This window comes from Echiichthys vipera (genome assembly GCF_963691815.1).
Source record: "Echiichthys vipera genome assembly, chromosome: 8".
Lineage (NCBI taxonomy): Eukaryota > Metazoa > Chordata > Actinopteri > Perciformes > Trachinidae > Echiichthys > Echiichthys vipera.
The window spans coordinates 2,864,608-2,879,430 of NC_139833.1; positions in this window are offsets into that span (position 1 = coordinate 2,864,608).

Sequence of the window (14,823 nt, forward strand, 5' to 3'; positions counted from 1 at the left end):
AATACTTTGAATAATAAGTAATAAACATCAACTCCAGGTGTTTTTTCTCTTTTACCTCGTCTACTGCTGGACTGAAATTACGCATCTGCAAATTCTGACATTTCCACCACTCCTCATGTTTCCACATCACACTTGAGCATAAACCCAACGTGGTCTCATGGGAGGGCGGGTGATACCAGGCTGATACACCGCATATTGGACCGGTGCTGTGCCGTATTCTGCACCCCAGCCTGCCGTGAAATGCACCCCCTCGCATTAAAGGTGATGTTCTGGATCAGAAGGCTGTTGTTTCCACCAATAGGAGTAGTTTATACACAGGTAACCACATTAAAAACACACTTTTGAACCTATGCATTGCAAGAAAAGCTGGGATTATATTTAGGAAACGCTGAGTCAAACACATTCAACTTGCACAAAAGATCCATTTCATTCATGTTGTAATTATGGCTGCAGTTTATTTCCACAGAACACACAAAAAGGTGTTGTTTTGTGTTTGCTATTATCAGAGTTTGTGATTTTAAACTCTTTAAAATAGTTTAAAGACTGTAAGTAACCATTACCTGTATACATGTATACCTGTATATATATATATATATATATATATACCTGTATGTATGTATATAAGCTACTCCTACAGGTGGAAACAACAGCCTTCTGATCCAGAATAGCACCTATAATGCGAGGGGGTGCGTTTCACGGCAGGGGTCATAAAACGCACCCCCCTCGCATTATACAGGTGACCCACAACGGTCAGAACATTGGTTCCTTACAGTCTCTGTAACTCTACAGTCAAGAGTTTAAAGTCACAAACTCTGATCATAGCGAACACAAAACAACACATTTTTGTGTGTTCTGTGGAAATAAACTGCAGCTGTAATTACAACATGAGTTAAATGGATCTTTAGAGCAGGTTGAATGTGTTTGACTCAGTGTTTCCTAAATATAATCCCAGCTTTTCTTGCAATTCATAGGTTCAAAAGTGTGTTTTTAATGTGGTTACCTGTGTATAAACTACTCCTATAGGTGGAAACAACAGCCTTCTGATCCAGAACATCACCTATAATGCGAGGGGGTGCGTTTCACGGCAGGGGTCCTGAATACGGCACAGCACCGGTCCAATATGCGGTTTATCAGCCTGGTATCACCCGCCCTCCCATGAGACCACGTTGGGTTTATCCTCAAGTGTGATGTGGAAACCTGAGGAGTGGTTGAAATGTCAGTATTTGCAGATGCGTACTTTCTGTCCAGCGGTAGATGCGCTTTTAAAAGTTTCCAACGAGGTAAAAGAGAAAAAAACACACCTAGAGTTGACGTTTATAACTTATTATTAATCGATTTTAATGTTTTAAAACACGTCTCTGAGATATAGGGGGTGATGTGTGTGGGCTCTGAGGTGATTGGATGAAATTAAACAAAGAATGACGGGTGTTTTTACCCTGGAAATATAAAGTCATGTTTATAGTTTCACCCTCTGAGACACAACGGAAGGTCACAGTTTACCAACCGTTTTACGCACCGCGTCATCAGCCACTGCCTTCATCAGCCACTGCCTTCATCAGCCACTGCCTTCATCAGCCTCTGCCTTCATCAGCCTCTGCCTTCATCAGTCTCGGGTCAGTGTTAACAACATCTCATCTAACCTTACATATAGAAATATTGCACACCGCTGATAAATGCATGTTGAGAATACTCCAGACTCTCCCCTCACCGCGCCACAACAATAACAGAAGGTGCCAAACTTCTCACTGTGCCATGAAAGGCTCTGCCTGCTCCACCAGTGGAGAGAGTGTCGGTTGTGTCGGTTGTGTCGGTGTGTTGTGCTCTACGGTCTCGGCCGTGGCACAAAGGCCGTGGCGGTAATGAACAGTGACAGTGTTGTTCTCTAATGGGGCTTTTTCAGCGCCGGGAGCCGCGGGGACCTGCTTCTCTGCGCGGATACTCTGGATTCGTCATGTGTCGGTGATTCCCGCGACACCGCTGCCAGGTGGTCGAGTGCCCCACCGCCCCCGAGCTGCACGAGTGCCCCACCGCCCCCGAGCTGCACGAGTGCCCCACCGCCCCCGAGCTGCACGAGTGCCCCACCGCCCCCGAGCTGCACGGGACAGAGGTTAGAAGAGTGATGCATGGGTTTCTATCCATCTATCCGTCTGTCTGTCTATCTATCCATCTTTCTTTCTTTCTTTCTTTCTATCCATCTATCCATCCATCCATCCATCCATAAATCCATCCATCCATCCATCCATCCATCCATCCATCCATCCATCCATCTATCTATCTATCTATCTATCTATCTATCTATCTATCTATCTATCTATCTATCTATCTATCTATCTATCTATCTATCTATCCATCTATATCTATCTATCTATCTATCTATCCATCTATATCTATCTATCTATCTATCCATCTATCTATATATATATATATATATATATCTATCCATCTATCTGTCTGTCTGTCTATCTATATATATATATGTATCCGTCTATCTATCTATCTATCCCTCTATCTATCCATCTATATCTATATCTATCTCTATCTCTCTCTGTCTCCATCCATTTATCTATATATCAAAGCGACACATTGTAATCTACTTGACAGCTTTAGTTTGTAATTAATTTGCATATTTAATACAAAATATATAATCAAAAAATTAATTCCAGTGTTTTACTGCAGGTTAAACTACACAGCAGCAGGTCTGTGCACAAGGTATTCAAACGTGCCCCACTTTTACCAGCTGCAACATTAACGCCGTGCATGAACTCATGATTCATTCAGTATTTCTAGTGATATAACAGATATACACACACACACATATATGTACTATACATATACATATGCAATGGTTCATTTTGCATCATGACTGCTATCTCTGAACCCTTATGTCTATTTTGATGCTAACATGTTTGCACTTTTACTTGTAACAGAGTATTTTTACACTGTGCTTTTACTACTTTAACTTCAGTAAACACCCTGGATCCTTCCTTCACCAACACACTAAACTAAATATTCCTGTTAGAGTCGAAACGATTTGCAGATAAACTGAAAAATGATCTGAATCTATTTTCAGAATTAATTGAGTTTTCATGCAAAATGGCACAAATTGCATTTTTCAGCCTCTCAAATTCAGATTTCTCACATTTTTCCTACTATTTTCTATGATAATATGAATATCTGCAGCCCTGATGTCCATCCATTCATCATTTCATCCGTCCACATGTCGTGTTGTAGTGCTTTCTCCCATTAAAGCACACACACACATTTATAATAGTGACAAAATACACATGAAACAGCTTCTAAGTAAGTATGTTTTCACCTATATTCACACAACCACGGTGCACACAAAACAGCAGGACCTCACATCCTCCTCACACACTCTTATCTACAGACACAAAAAGTAACAGCACTTCCCAACTTTGCTTTGCTCCAAAAGGGGAAAAAAAAGTGCTAAAAAGACAAAACCTCACTTAGAGGTCCTGAGTGCAGAGCGGGCTCGCCTGAGGCCGTGAGGTTGGCCCTGCGCTCGGCTTAATTGCTGTCACATGTAACCTTACCTGTCTCCCAATTAGCCCTGTGACTCGCTATTAGGGGATTCCACGAGCTGTAGGCCAGTGACCAAGGGGCACCTCAGGGTTTGGGGCCTGATAATTAGAGTGTAATTCTATACAGCTGAGGCTTATGATGAATTTGACCAGAAAAGGGGGTTAATTAAATGAGGATCAGCCACAGGTTTAGTAATGTATGTGATGTCCACCCATTAATCCCTCCGTTAAGACAATACCCACGCTGGCATAGATGCGGTCACTCTTTCTTTTTTTAAATTTAGGACACAAAGTTTTACAACTCAAACACAAAAATCTAATTGTATTGAACACATATAAGTCACTACATGGTCCAGGGCCGAGGTATATCACTGATATGCTCCCACTGCATCAGCTTTCTAGATCACTGAGATCCTCTGTGGTTGGCAGAGTAAACTCAAATCAAGGGAAAGCATCTTTCAGTCATTATGCAACAAACAGCTGGAATAAACTTCCTGAAGATGTGAGACTTTCACTCTGACCACTTTTACAACTACACTGAACACTTTTATGTTCACCTTAGCTTTCTGCTAAATCTCTGCACGTTTAACGTCCGCCCTGTTTTTTATTATTGTCCTTGTTTTTATCCTCTTTGTCTCTGTGATGCATTTTAACTCATGACATGTTGCTGTGACGCACTTTGAGTCTGACTTGTGTATGAAAAGTGCGTTACAGATAAAGTTGCCTTGCCTTGAAGAGTTCTCCCTGGAGCTGCACGGAAACTGTAAACAGGGAACTTTAATGTGTATTGTCGGGTGTTTTCAGGGGTGGAAAAAGTATCTAGATCCTTTAACTACTGAAGTAGAAGTCAGAATTAGCAGCAACGTGCTTAAAGTATGAAAAGTAAAAGTACTACAGTAACGTTTACCTGTCAGTGTTTTTCTGGATTAACCTTCCTGTGTTGCATTTTTACTCCTGTAGGTGTTTAAGGTTGTGCTCATTGGAACCCATTTTTACACTTTATGGCGGTTTAATCTTCATTAATACCTCAAATTCTATAAGATCGTCATGTGTTTGTAACGACACTGTCCTGGGAGAACCACCTAGCTCTAAAACGTCAACTTTTCATGGTGTCAGGAGTCCCGCATCGCCGTCTCCACAGTGCTGTGTCAGTGCTGGAGCATGAGTCAACACACTGGGATAGGGGGGAAACATTCTGGCTCGTTTGTGTTTCTTTAAACCAATAACAATTGTCTTCGGTGGCGCTAAGCCCCGGATGCAGTGACGGTGCTCTTCCATAATAGATGGTGGAGACAGCTCAAAGGGAGGAGAATGAAGCCTGAATCAGTCGTCCAGTCGGCAGCTTTTATGAGAGCTTTGTGAGAAAAACAGCCGTGTTTTCAGCTTTCTTTCTCTTTTCCAGCTGATCCAAGAGGCTTTTTAGCTTTTTAGGAGGTTTTTCTCAACACATGCAGGAACACTCAGAGGTGGCACCATAGCTGCGTCGGCACGTAGAAGAAAATAACCTTATTTTTAGTTTATAAAATGCACTCGAGTTGATTACTACTTCCTGTTCTTGTGTCTCAACATTAGCTTCTGGAGCAGCTGTAAAACAACAGATGTTCACTTTTAACTTCCTATGAAATCTTTAAAACAAAAGTTGTTTTGTTATAGAGAAGCTTTTATCAGTGAAGCAGCTAAATCAGAAAAATGTTGACTTCTCATCAGCAGTAACCTAACACTTTAAAATGCCTTTCTCTCCCGTCTCTTGCACGCACGACCTGCAACACACACACACACACACACACACACACACACACACACACACACACACACACACACACAACGCCACTTAAGTATCGACTCAGCTCGCCTGGAACCTCAGCTGAGGTAAAGTATTAAAAAAAGTAACAGGTACCAGGTTTCATCCAACAACTTTTGCGAATGAAAACCCCCCAAAAAACGCGTTGAGTGAGGTAAAAGAGTGGCGTTAGTTTTAGCTTAACTTCATAAGGTTCCCCTTTACTAATATTAGAATTGGATTAAAGGATCTTGTCTTCCCCGTGTGGACCGGAGGAACAATTACAGCGACCAAACACTGTTTCACTGCACGTGTGAGTGTCGTCGTAAGGGGGACTGGAAAACTGTGGCCTACTGTTGTAAAATATAGTTCAAAGACGTAAATGTTTGTTTCAAAAGACACTTTTTCAAGATCACAAGCAAACCGGATTCAAACCGCACTTTTAATTTTCATCCTGCATCGAGGCTTGAGTCCAAGGTCACATGACTCGGCAAAAATATTCTGTACACTGAGAGGGAGGTGGACGATGAGTTTAAAATCTTTTCTGACCTTAAATCGCTGCTGAGTCGCTTTGCAACATCAAACCTAAAAGTATCTTAATGCACAGAACAGTTTTGCCAGTTTGTATTTGATGCTCGGTGACGGACAGCTGGACCAACTGGTGCGGTGGGGCTGTGACACACGAGGGTGTCAGGGTGGGGGCACGGAGCGGTAAACATGACCGCACCGGATGGCCTAGGAAATGCAGAGGCCGCTGCTTTTCCCTTGTTAATTTATGGACGGCCTGACAACACCACGGGGCCCCACAATGCATCGCTCCGCTTGCTAAATATGATCCCATTGAGGAAAGGAGCCATCAATCGAAGCAGGTATGTAACCGGAGCGCGCTACCGAAATAGAAATTCAAAGCTAAGAATGACACGTTTGTTAGGAGGTCTTCACGTCTGCGCTCCGTGTCGCGCGTGACCCGTGAACAGATACTATCTGGGCGCTCTTGTGCTCACAGGAGGTCAACCGCTGACGCACGGCTCTAGAGAGGCTCACTGATGGACAGACAAGGAAGAAGAACTAAGAAACGTGTGAGAATGTGCAAAAAAAAGGACACGTAAAGGGCTTTTAACCTTCATTTTATCACTTGAATCTCCTTCAGACTGCGGATGAACTACAGGGACCGTCTTGTAAAGTGTGTTGCGGTTAAATCCTCGTCATGCGGGAGTGAACGACCCCTCATTTCCACACACACACACACACACACACACAGACAGCTCTGGTTTACACTGTGCAAATGTGCGAGGGTGTTTGCTCACCGCAGAGACGCAGAGCTGAGAGTTTCTGAAAGTCAGCGCCGTTTCCTCTGGCCGATCGGGGTTGATTAAGAGGTTAACTGTGGAGAGGCATTGGCGTCTTTAAGGGAGATTTATCTGTTCCTGCTCTGACCCCTCGGGGGTAGCTTCCCTCACCCCGCAGTGTCCCCAGGATTTATTTAGTTATTTGTTTATCCGCTCGAAAGGGGTCAGCCTTTTCTCTGCACTACATCTCAGTCCTGTTTGTGCGTCTCAAGCCCATTTTTCATGTCGTTCCTTGTGGGATTATGGCGCTGGTGCCATTTGCTGAGTAAGCGAAGAGGACACGAGCGAAGGCCCCGCCGTGTCTCGCGACCTTTGGCATTTGGCAGCGATACACTCCCAAAATTGGTTATTTTCATTTAACACGTATTTTGCTATCTGTTCAACTTTGGCCCCCGCTCAGAGGAGTTATGGTGTTTTCCTAATTGCGTCCTGACAGTTTTAATTCAGCCGCACTTTAATTTATGGGCTTTTATTTCCTATTTTTTGCATGATTTCATTTGAGCGCGCATGTTTCACAGAGGCAGCGACCCGGAGCTCACAGTCCTGACAGACGAGACTTTACTTCATCATTTCACACAGGAAAACGCAGAACCTTCCTCAAACATCATCCATACACATCACCGATTTATTATCACAACCCAGCATCTTGTGTTTATTTACTTTCCCCCCTAAAAAGATTCATCAGTGTCAGGAAAAACAATTTGTAAGAAGTGAAATGTACTTGTTAAATAATCCGTTTTACTGCAGGGAATCGAACAGACTTGCAAGAATGCAATGATTACATTGGCTTTTTAGATCATTAGCAGTAATTCACAGCTTCATTAGCATCTTTTACTACCAAGCTAACTGTTTGGAGTTTCATTTTGTGTTTAAATTTGGCTTTTATTTCATTTTAGAGGCTTTTTCCTTTAACACCGGTCGTCACACAACATCTCAAAAATCACCTTCGGCGACGTAAAATCCTCAAGTGATCGCCAGTACTCACTATCTCTCAAAATGTCACACGCGCTTACTCAGCCGCACATACTCTCACACCTCTTGTGTAAGGGGGTTTGTCACTGTTAAGAGGCAGCGGGGCCTTTTGCTGGGGATGAAGGGGGGTCGAGGGGGGAAGGGTGAGGGTGGTGGGGGCTATACAGGGAATGCTATGTGGCTTGCATGACCTGACATGTCTCTGAAGCTGGAGGGGGTCTCGACCTTTGACCCAGGGCTCCAAAACTAGGAAGATGAAAAAAGGGAATAGAGTGGGAGGGTTTCACCTCTAAACAAGGGCTTCTGTTTCGACCACTCCAGGAATGTCAGTTCCATAAAAAGATGCCTACAGAGAGAAAGAGAGAACGAAGGATCAAAGGAGATAGAGACGAAGAGGTAGAGAGGGGGAAATATCTATCTATCTATCTATCTATCTATCTATCTATCTATCTATCTATCTATCTATCTATCTATCTATCTATCTATCTATCTATCTATCTATCTATCTATCTATCTATCTATCTATCTATCTGTCTATCTATCTATCTATCTATCTATCTATCTATCTATCTGTCTGTCTGTCTGTCTGTCTGTCTGTCTGTCTGTCTGTCTGTCTGTCTGTCTGTCTGTCTGTCTGTCTGTCTATCTATCTATCTATCTGTCTATCTATCTATCTATCTATCTATCTATCTATCTATCTATCTATCTATCTATCTATCTATCTGTCTATCTATCTATCTATCTATCTATCTATCTATCTATCTGTCTATCTATCTATCTATCTATCTATCTATCTATCTAGTCATAGCAGAGACATGCAGTCCTGTTTGGTCAGTTGTGGTCAAGCAGCCCCGATAACAAACCGCCAGGCGTTCAGACTGTGTCCAATGCACTTAACCAAGTGGTGGACTCTGATTCTCCACCCTTCCTCCACTGTCATAATGCAACGTTTACTGCCATTTTTTTACTCCAAACTGCGGTCATGCGATCAGGCAATAAATTAACCTCTGGACCCTAGCTGAAGGCTGAGCCCTTGTGACTCTCCGGTCGAGGCGAGCCGCAGCCGAACAGTGTTGACTCTGCACTGCAGGGGTTGGGTCAGGAGATAACCTTGTTTTGCACAATGTCTTCCTGGTCGTGAAGCGAAGTCTGGACAAATGCCCAACCCCGGTGAAAATGAGGCCAGAAATCTGTGGCCCCTGCAGAGAGACGCTGGACACGAGGACTGCAGTGTATCTCAGAGGGCTCGTGTTGTCAGACAGGGAGGTCGGTGTAGAGAGACTGGAGATAGCGAAGGCACTTTGGATTCATCTCCAAGTGGCTCCTGAGTGACTTGAAGGGTCTACAGATCCTTCTAGGGTGGGCTTTGTCAAATGGGTAGGGAAACGATGGCGTGCTTCTTCGATGGTGTACTTTCAACTTTTGTTCTGGCAGTGTACATTTATGAAAAACCGCAGATATGTAGAGGGACAAGTGAAGTGGATTTATGTTTTATGCTTATTGTTACTCTGACCCTTTCCCATCTTTGTATTGAAACTGTTGCACAACAATAATAAATAAAGCTTCTTGAATCTTGAATCTGTAAATATGTATTTTTCTGTGTCTCATGCTTGGTGTTTATGCGCTGGAGGCTTCAAGTCACCTCGTCACACGACTTGCTTCTGTAATAGTGATGTCACAAACTCGTGCTTGTACATCCACGTCTTAAACTTTAAGGGGAGCACAGAACAACCTTCTAGCGTCAAACTCTGCTCAGTGAACGTCAAACATCAAATAACACTAAGAAAAAAAAACAGCATATCTTTGTGTTTGTTTGGGACCGACAGAGGAAGAATCATCTTGCACCATTTTCCACTATTTTCCATACTAATCAATAATCAAATTAACCAGAACAATGATTAATAATGTTAATGATGTCATGTTGCAGCTCTACTCTCCTGCCTGCCTGTGGACGCATCAGTTGTCTGAAGTAAAGGTGAGATCACAAAGCATCTTGATGGTGATTTTGATGAAAGGTCAGAGGAGCTAACTTGTTCCTACAGCTTCTATTTGTGGATCTTGAATCCCTATTGAATGTGCCAGCAACTAATCAGAGGCTCATATGGGGGTTTCAGAGTTGCCTCGGACCGATCGCAACCTCTGATTGGATCAGCGCTAATCCTGCAGCATGACGTCCCTCCGATGGAATTTCCACAGGCGTACCATCCGACGGTAATTACATGACCCGAGAGATCTTCAGTGCTCTGAGTGAGCGATGCGAGTGACGTGAGGATATTCTCTCGACGTTGCTGCGCGGTTGCTGTGCAGCGCTGGTCAACACGCAGGGATACAATCCCCCAGAATCATTCAGAGAAGCTGTTGAAGTTGAGACGACCGTGCGGAGCCCAGGGGTGTCACTACGCTTATCTTCTCTGCACTTCAGCGTTCGGCCGCTAGCACGCGGGTCTACCCAGAGCCTGTCCTCTAACGGCTAAACGTGTGTAGGGGTGGAAAAAGGCCAAATTCCCCTCCCGGCAGTTAAAATCTCAGACGGTGGTCTTTAACGCATACTCCCACTCCGGCTCCCTCCCTCCTGCAATCCCAATAAAAACCTCTGACCAACAATTGACCTTTTGCATAGCCCCCTTCTCGCTGCTCCCCGTCCTTCTCCCTTCTTTCCTTCGCTCTCCCTCTCTCCGTCCATTCCTTCTTCCCCTCCACGCCACAGCGGCCCACAGCGGGCCAATGAGAACCAGCAGCTGTAGGGGGAGAGGGTTGGGGTTTTGGGTTGGGCAGAGGGGGGTGTCAGGGTCAAGGGGGGTCACAGTACTGGTAAAGTCATCGCAGGGGCTCCAACGCGGGGGCATCGCTACCCCCTTCAAAGGCTGTGCAGTGACGTCCATATACCCCTTTGCACTCCTTCCACCCCCCCACCCCCCCTCCCACCTCTCACTCCCTTGTGGCCCCCTTTGGCCCTGCTGTTCCTTGGCTCTCAGGGGTCAAGACAGCCGAGGGTTAATAAAGTGATACCAGGTGTTGGCCAGAGAGAAGCGTTTTCTTCCCCCCTTCTACTCAACTTAACTCCCACCAGCAGCGAGCTGTGGGCCCCCCATTTCACACCACTGAATCCTGCTGGGACGTCGAGCCTGAGAGCGAGCCAGTTGGAAGGGGTGGCCGTGCATGTCAAAGCAAAAACAAGCTTCAGGTAGCGTGAGGGACATGCCCTCTCCGTGTTTGTGTGCATGTGTAAGTGTCACCCATTTCCTGAAGTTGTGTGTGTGTGTTAGTGTGTGTGTGTGTGTATTCGCACATGTATGTGCTGCACAAAGCTGCCACCACAAGCAGAGGGGGGAAGAGATTGGCCTCTGGGACAATACGGGGGTTAACCGACCCAACAAAGTGGCCGCTTATGTCTCAGCGGAGGAACCTTGGAAGTAAAAAAGATCCCAAATCCTAACACTGTCATCCCCCTGGATCAGTGGACACACAAACACACACACACACAGGGAGGGGGAGGGGGAGGGGGAGGCTACGGTCGGCTTTTGGGGGCTGTGTAAAGAGTTGAAGTGGGGAATGGTGGTTTCTTCTCTTGACCACTAGAAAAAGAGGAGGCTGAATAGCTGCGAAGATCAAACCCGGTGAAAGGGAGTCACTGTGGCGAGAGCAAACGGCCTCTGACAACGAGCGGAGAACAAACAGAGAAGGAAGCCGTCAGCGTACGGACGCTAGCACCGACGAGATGCTGAGATTACGGAGAAAGTACTCCGACTTGTGCATGAGTTTGTGTGAACCATGTGTGCGCGGACATGAGCCAGGACACCGCAGCTCACCTCCTCTGCCTTTCAGTCCGAGCCGCTAAATGAAGGGGGGGTCCTAATTAACGCTAATTAACATCAACGACAAGTCGGGGCCATTAGTCCGGCTAATCCCCAGTTTACATTTTCCCCTCTCACAGGAACCCTGCTGGCCAATTCTTACCGCGCCACAGAAAGGACGCATTGTTAACGGGCTCACCATCAAAGATATGAGCCCCCCCCCCCCCCACGAAATGAGTCGGCTCCATTAGGGCCTGAGAGCCGGTGCTGATCCGAACACCCTGCTCAAACAGCCCGGGGAGTGGAAGGAGGGAGGGGCAGGGAGGGAGGGGCAGGGAGGTCAATCCCCACGTTTAGACTGCTCCGTCCGATCCATCAATGACTCGTTTGCACTCTTTCATGATCCCCGGCCGCGCAGAAGAAGAAACTACGGCGACGCGTGAAAGGGGCAGTAAAGGATCTGATGCTGTAAAGCAGACTCGAGTGCAGAACAGTACGAGTGTACGACAACGTCCCCACGTAGAGAAGTTAAAGCAGCGAGGCGTGTGAGCGGATAACGCGTTCATGCTCTCGAAGAGAAGAGCAAGAAAGAAGAAAGAAAAGAGTGACGTCATCAGAGTTATCGCGCATTAGTCCTGAGACTTCAAATATTCGGGGACCTGAGGTAGAAACGGGTGTGTGGACTTCAACAGGCAAGAAAGACCCAGGTGCATTATGGGAAATGTAGGATCCACCATTGAGGACTACGGCCTCATTTTCACCGAGCAGTCCAGTCCAGTGTAGTGTAGTTCAGTTCGGTTCAGTTCGGTTCAGTTCGGTTCAGTTCGGTTTAGTTCGGTTTAGTTAAGTAAACTTCGGTTCGGTTCGGTTCGGTTCAGTTTAGTTTAGTTCAGTTCAGTTTAGTTCAGTGTAGTTTAATTAGGTTTAGTTTAGTTCAGTTTAGTTTGGTTTAGTTTAGTTCGGTTCAGTTCAGTTTAGTTCAGTTAGGTTCAGTTCGGTTCAGTTTAGTTTAGTTTAGTTCAGTTTAGTTCAGTTTGGTTTAGTTCAGTTTGGTTCAGTTTGGTTCAGTATAGTTCAGTTCAGTTTAATTTAGTTCAGTTCGGTTCAGTTTAGTTCAGTTTGGTTCAGTTTAGTTCGGTTCAGTTCAGTTTAGTTCAGTTCACTTTAGTTCAGTTCGGTTGAGCTGGGTTCAGTTTGGTTCAGTTTAGCTTAGTTTAGTTCAGTCTAGCTTAGTTTTGCTTAGTTAGGTTCAGTTTAGTTTGGTTCAGTTCGGTTCAGTTCAGTTTAGTTTAGTTCAGTTTAGTTCAGTTTAGTTTAGTTTAGTTCAGTTTAGTTAAGTCCAGTCCAGTTTAGTTCAGTGTAGTGTAATGTAGTGTAGTTCAGTTTAGTTCAGTTTGGTTCAGTTTAGTTAAGTTCAGTTTAGTTCTGTTCAGTTCAGTTTAGTTTAGTTTAGTTTAGTTTAGTTTAGTTTAGTTCGGTTCAGTTTAGCTCAGTTCGGTTCAGTTTAGTTCGGTTCAGTTCGGTTCAGTTCAGTTTAGTTCAGATTAGTTCAGTTTAGTTTAAATCAGTTCGGTTCAGTTCGGTTCAGTTTAGTTTAATTCGGTTTAGTTTAGTTTAGTTTGGTTCAGTTCGGTTCGGTTCGTCACATTAGAAGTTATGTTTGTGTTTCCACTGTTCAGAGTTGTGGATAGCACCAACAGTGCCGCTCTATTCTATCCTGTTTTTCCATAGAACAGAATAATAATCTTTATAAATACAGATTTAAAGTACGCGTGGCTGCAGTGTGAGTTTACAGCGACCGGTGCCCACGCTCCGGCTCGTTAACGGGTTAAATTCATTTGCATACACTATTTGTTCTGCGTGATTGAACCGATCTTTTGAACCCGATGTCTCCCCCTGAAAACAGCGAGCGACAGAGAGAGAGAGCCGCTTGTTCTGGATCTGCTGCCGCTGCACAGTCAGAGTACGGCACTTCCTCTGCCCACCGCGGAAACCGCAGAGCGCCAAGGGCACAAACCCACAACTCCTCATATTGTGCGGCAGCGTACGAGTCAAAGCGAGTGTCATGAGGGAGCCGGGCAGCTTTCTTTGTCACACTGCTGAAACCGCTGACAAAGGGCTTTTATTATAACGTGAAGCCTTTGACGGCGTGTTTTGCAGCTCGCTGATCTGCTGCAGTCTCACAAATGCAAAGATTCAAAGTGTCTTTTATGAGTTTAGCTGAAACCTCAAGGTTCTGGCGTCACGTGTAGTTGTGTAGTCGAGGCAGAGGCTTTCATTGAACGTCTCTCTTTTGTATTTAAACGTCTCACAGTGAGACACTTCCGCTCCTGACAGACTCCGCGCTGCCTTCCCTGCACTCTCTGCACTTTTCACGTAACACCGCCGTCCCTGAAGGAACTTTTACACCACGCCGGCATAAATCACTCCATGTTTGTTCCGTAAAAGCGCTCTCGTTATCCTCCTTAACGTCTCCTACGTGCTTTAACCGCCATCTTCTCTCTCCGACCTTTGCTTCTTCACGCTTTGGAAAGTAAACACAATAAATTCCAGCACATAGCGAGGGCTGCGGTGTTGTGTTATTTTTTCGGCACCGCGGGCAAGCACAATAGAAACACAGCTGTGGCGATCAGTCCGGGGCTCCCCGGGAGCCACCGGAGGCCCGGAGCACATGTTCGTTAATGATCGCTTACAAAGGCCACAATGGGAGCTGCTACTCGCGGAGGTCCGTGCCGCTTTGCATCTGAAACCGTTTGAAAGACTGCGCCTTCTGCTGAATGTTTAAAGCGGAGGATGCGTCTCCCGCTGGATTGATTGCGGTTGAGTCGACGGTTTAAACGCTCACCGAGTGTTAAAGGTTATTGTTGGTTAGAGGGAGACTCCTCCAATCAGAGATCTCCGCAGAAGCTCTTGTTGTCTGCTGAGATGCAGCTTTGGATGTGTTTTTAAATAGTTTAGTGGATTTTTCCGTTCATGTTTGAGACCGGAGACGACGCAAGAGACGTAATCTGCAGCGTGAGCGACCGGATCGTCTCTTCTCTCGGTCCGTTAAGAACTTTAGCTTTGATCCTTCAGCCCTGGTTCAACTCACTTAGTTAGTTACTTATAAACTTATAGTCTCCAAATACGATAGAATCTGAGGGCCCCTGAAGTTTAGTCCAGTTTAGTTTAGTTTAGTTTAGTTTAGTTTAGTTTAGTTTAGTTTAGTTTAGTTTAGTTTAGTTTAGTTTAGTTCAGTTCAGTTTAGTTTAGTTTAGTTTAGTCCAGATTAGTTCAGTTTAGTTCAGTTTAGTCCATATTAGTTCAGTTTAGTTTAGTTTAGTTCAGTTCAGTTTAGTCCAGATTAGTTCAGTTTAGTCCAGATTAGTTCAGTTTAGTTCAGTTCA